We start from the raw sequence: 5,460 nt of genomic DNA on the forward strand, positions 1-5,460 counted from the left end.
TGGAGCCTGCACAGCCAGCCCTTTACAGACTGAACCATCTCCCCGTGTTTTTATTTTACTGAGGCTCTTTTCATGTGGTTTCCTGGGAGAGACGTGAAGTAGATACGATGCTGATATCCGTGTAAAGGTGCCTATGCCACAGACGCAGCACTCATGAGTACTGGCTTACAGTTTTTTTTTAATTTAATTTATTTATTATGTATACAATGTTCTGTCTGCATGTATGCCTGCCCACCAGAAGAGGGCACCAGATCTCATAGATGGTTGTGAGTTGCTGGGATTGAACTCAGGACCTCTGGAAGAGCAGCCAATGCTCTTAACCTCTGAGCCATCTCTCCAGTCCCCACTCACGAGTACTGGAACCAGGGCAGATTACTCTTCAGTGACAGAGAATGAGCCCAGCAGAAACTGTGTGACTACAAACAGAAAAGCAAGCTTGTTCATACAAGATCTCAACCTGGGGAGCACGCAATGGGTTGTGCTGCTCGATGGAAAACTCAGACAGTGAGCAATTACAGATGGTGAGCAAAGTCGTGTTTTACATACCTTGTTTGTGTATGTGTGTGTGTATGTGTGTATATGTATGTGTGTGTGCATGTGTATGTATCTGTATGTGTGTATGTATGTATGGGTGTATATGGGTTTGTGTATGTATGTGCGTGTGGTTTCTTATGTCTGGGTACACATGTGTTTAGAGGTGCCTGCATCAGTGTGTACATGGGATGCGCATGTGAAGGCTGGAGGCTGACGTTGGGTGTTTTCCTTGTTTGCTCTTCATCTTGTCTACTGAGGCCGATTTTCTCACTTGAACCCAGAGCTCACAGATTTGGCTAGTCGAGTAGGGATCCAGTCTCTACCTTCTGCTGGATTTATAGGCAGCCACCGCACATGACTGGTATTTACCTGGGTGCTGGGGTCCACACTGCAGCCCTCATGCTCACCCTGCAAGCACTTTACCCGAGGGGGGGGAGCTTCTCCCCAGTCCCCTCTCCTGTCTTTCCTCTTCCAAATCATTGTTGCAATTCGACACCAACAGCTGGTCATGGAAGCTAATTTAGTAGTCTGCACTTCAATTTGAATTTTATTTTGTTTTCCTGAAGGTTTTGTGTCAAGGTTTAGGGACCCACTGTGAAGGGCAAGCCAAGTAACCATGGCAACACCATTGCAATCCACAAAGTAGTTCCCAGAGCTCAAGGCTCTGGGGTTGGGGGTTAATCCCTATAACAAAGGATTTTCTGTTCTAGTGGGCACGGGGAGGCTCCTGTCTGTGGTGGTGGCCTGGACAAGCTTTCAGGCTGATGACTCCCGGGGAAGAAAGTGAGTCCTAGCTTCCCCACCCCCTCCATGGTTGCTTTATGAACAGATAAGTGAGCGTGAGAGTCAGCGGGAGCATGTTCCTGAGTGACCCAGGCGCCTTCTTAGCAGTCACAGACTCCTCACATAGGTGCAGTCCCTGACCTCAGTCTCTCCTCAGAGTCCGCCTTAAAACCCCCCGATGACCAGGAGCAGTCCGACTGCTGCTTTGCTGTCTGCTTCTCACAGACACGCAGCTGCGTCATCAAGGATGTTAACCGTCCTCCGATAACCACCCGCACGCTGAAGACTCAAGACAGAGCAGGTCCGCAGTTAGTGAAATGCCCTCCCGGAAAGCATCCAGCCTGAGACGCAACATTGTCTCAGAAAAAGAGGAGAGCGTAATTTGAACAATTTAGTGAGGGGAAAATGTGTCTGAATTCCGGTTTGTTTCGCTCTGTGGCAACAGTTGCAGGGGAGGGGACAGGGCGAGCGCAGAGGTTCTGTAGTAAGAGCGTGGCTTGCTTTTACCCCCTGGTATTTACTTATTATTTTATGTATTGCTTACCTAGTGTGCATTTCTTGGTTTGCTTATTTTCTGCATGTGTTTTGGAGGAAGGAAATAGAAAGGACAATGGTCTCAGGAAGTGAGGACTGAACCGTGTACGGAGCAATGACCCAGGGCTCCACTTACGGATGCGTGATTGTTACTGCGGGTGAGTGGCGGGTTCTGGGCCGGATGTTTCCAAGGATGATTCAAGATTGCGAAGCAGCAGGACTGCTTAGTTCCAACGAAGTGCTAGTACAGATCAGAAGAAATGTGTTTTATTGTTATTGCTTGGGGCTTTCTTTTATGGGTGTCAGATAAGGAGTTTGGCTGCGAAGGGCACGGCACAGGTGGTTCAGTTTTGACTGACAGGCTTGGTTTATGCAAGCTTTTGCTCCCTACTCAAGATACCTCTGACTTTAATCTTATGTGCATCAATTTCTGCATAGACGTAAGACCGTAAGTAGGGAGCTTCCTAACAGTTCGCTCAGAGGAAACCCCCAAAGCAGGCTAGGTCACATTGCCCATTTTCTGTGGTTCTTGAAGGGGGAGGTAGGAATGTATTTCAGGGTGTGTTTGAACAGAAACCAAGCAGGTGCACACACAGCTGGGTGCAGATGGAGGACATAGGTTGCTCACGGGTTTCTAGTGGTGTTTTTCGGACAGGACTGGGTGTGGTAAAAGGAGTTTAGGGTCTCAGCAGCCAAGGACATTATTAGAAGTTCTTGAAGGACATAGATTACTCAGACCTTTCTCTGGAGGTTTTCAGGCCCCAGGGACATCTTGTGGCCATTACACACTCTCTGGTGAATGGAAGATAAGGTTAGAGCAGCTAGCAGATTGGTAGGGGCTGAGTCCGAGGTGAGTGTGCGGTCCTCGGTTGCTTTCAGTAGCTAAGGAGAGCGATTGCTTCTCAATGCGGCATATCTTCATAAACTCACTATTTTCTCTGTAATATTTAGCTTGCTCTGTTATAAACTCACTATGAATTTAACCTGACTTTGAACATTTGATCTGCTCTTTGATTTACTGAGACAGGGTTTTTCTCTTTAGCCCTGTCTATCCTGGAACTCAGTAAGTAGACCAGGCTGGCCTTGAACTCAGATATCTCCCTGCCTCTGCCTCCCTTGTGCTAGCATTAAAGGTGTGGGCCACCACTGCCTGGCTTGATCTTTTAATTTTAGAAAAAATTACACACTGTAAAGTTTATTTATTTTTATGTGTGTGGATATTTTATATAAACACATGTCTGTGTACCACGCACCCATGACGACTGTAGTAGCAGTTGCTAACGCACACCCCAGGCTAAGGCTGCAAATCAGTCAGCAGCCAGAGGAGCAGACGTAACTGTTCCTGCACCTCAGAAATGTTCAGGCCATGAGGCAGCAGACGTCTTGTCTTAGCCACATCCCTGCAGGTGTGGGCGGCAGTCAGGGTCCAGACAGGATACACAGCACTTTGTGTTACACAAGCTGTGATACAAGACAGTCGGTTCCATTTGACAACCTGAACCAATTAGTGCAACAGAAACAATCTACCTCGGGATACAGACAACTTAGTCTGAACAGACAGAGCAAGTTCAAGTCCACAGGAGATAAAAACGTGAGCAGAGGGAAAGGGGAAAGAAAGCAGGAAGACCAGACAGATTCTTGCTATCAATCTTTATCTACGATTGCTCTCCGGGAAGTGTTTCATTTTGAAAGCCAAGCCTTAAACAAGCAGTACACAGGGAAACACTCCTGCATTGCAGTAAGACTGTTCGCAGAGTATTAACGGAAGGTCTACTTGTGTGCAGCAAAAGAAACAAAACCTAAGCAAAGACCAAGAATGGTAAGTACGCGTGCAGTCCTCATATTCAGCACACGGTGATACAGTGCAGTAGGAACCCAAACACACCCAACTGCATCGCAGGGCACAAGTCCTCGGTGAAGATTTTACCAACTTAGTGGAGAGAGTTGAAATGTGGCCTCGTTTCTCGGATATCCTAAAAGAAAGGAAGGAGTGGGAGAAGACTGTTAAAGACGCGAGTGTTTACTGCAGTCTTTGCTATTTAATGGGACCACAGTTTACCTTTTCTGGCCCCAGAGCAGAGAAGAGAAAGTAAGTTTGGTGAGAACCAAGCCAGATTTGCACTGGCTGCCAGAGCTAACATCTCAAACACCAGAAGAAAGGCCGGCCTTCTAACTAGTTTCCCTGCTATCTGTTCCTGGAAAGCAGAGGCTGCATCGACAACTGAGTCCCTAGGAGGGAATTCCAGCAATGCAAGGTTACAGTAGGAGGCCGTGTCGAGAGGCAAGCGTTGGGGAGTAGGGTCTATTTATTTACTTATCTTTATTTTCATACGTGTGAATGTGTGAGTGTGTGTGATGTACATATGAGGGTGCCCATGGAGGCCAGAAGAGGGCATCAGATCCCTTGGAGCTTGAGTTGCAGGCAGGGTAGGTGGTAGGAACTAAGCTTGGTCCTCTGGAAGAGCAGCAAGTACTCTTTATTACTGAACCATCTCTCCGGCCTCGGGAGGTAGAGTTCGCTTCTCAGACTCAAGCACCAGTTTGGAGTCTAACTCTAAACTGGACAGGAGACTGTCTGTCTTCACGGTTCTGTTCACTGCCATGTTCTCCAGAGATTGTGTTTTCAAACTGAGTATGAATTCCTAGGCACCGAGACAGGGTGGCCTGTGGAAGCTGAGTTGTTCCCAGAGATGGGTCCTGCTGCCAACCATGGCACAGTTGAAAGAAAGTCACTGAACCAGTGGGAGCCAAGGGAGAAGCCGAGAGCCTCCTGGTCCATGCCTTCACATCCAGGTATTTAACAGACTGCAGAGGGCTGAGTTCCAACCCAGCACCCTCAGAGAAACAGACAAAATAATCCACACGGCCTCACACTGGTCTTTCATTTTTATTTTAACTTTGGAATTGGACCTGGACACCATCCAAACACTAAGGCATCTCTCTCCACTGAGCCAGTTCACATTCAGTATTTTCATGGTCATCATACTAAAACTGCATAGTTTTTAAGGAACCCTGCAAGTAGCGTGGCTATCAGTGGATTTGCATGGTGCTCGCGAGGCTGCGGCTCTGTAGCCTTTGGCTTTGCTGCTGGTTCGATGATAAAACCATCACTTTTGCGTTTTTTTCCTGATTCTTCAGATGGGATTTCATAAAACTGCTAACTTTCTCTTTCTTAAATATGAGCCACAAATCATTCCTTAGCAGTGGAATCATTACAGAGGAACAGACAGTTGAGAGGTCTGTGTGTCACCAGCATGAAGAAAAGTGGTGGGGAGACATCAAGCCATGCCCTAGATCTACTGTAATATAAATGGAGCACAATACTTTTTTTATAGTCTAATAATGAACTGTGACAGACATCCTCACCAGCTCCAACAAAACATTAACTGTCTTATTTTTCTTTTTTCTTTTTTTCTCTGTGTAGCTCTGGCTGTCCTGGAACTCACTCTGTAGACCTGAATGGTCTGGAACTCACAAAGATCCACCTGTCTCTGCCTCTAGCCAAGTGCTGGGAATAAGGTGTGCACCACCACCACCTGGGCATACTAACCATCTTGGTATCAGCATCTTGTCCATAAGAATGTTGAGGAAGAATGTCCACACTGTTCA

General features: G+C 47.0%; 1 protein-coding gene across 1 annotated transcript in view; it reads right to left on the minus strand.

The window, feature by feature from the left end:
• Window positions 1–3,492: 3,492 nt before the first annotated feature.
• The window catches only part of LOC102001875 (SH3 domain-binding glutamic acid-rich protein), an 18,864-nt gene continuing 16,896 nt past the window's right edge, over window positions 3,493–5,460 (minus strand). Inside the window, exon 8 of the mRNA XM_013352628.2 lies at window positions 3,493–3,824. The gene's annotated coding sequence lies outside the window, so the exon portion shown is untranslated. The remainder of the gene's footprint in view (window positions 3,825–5,460) is intronic.

The sequence above is a fragment of the Microtus ochrogaster genome, chromosome 2 (genome assembly GCF_000317375.1).
Source record: "Microtus ochrogaster isolate Prairie Vole_2 chromosome 2, MicOch1.0, whole genome shotgun sequence".
Taxonomy (NCBI): Eukaryota; Metazoa; Chordata; class Mammalia; order Rodentia; family Cricetidae; genus Microtus; species Microtus ochrogaster.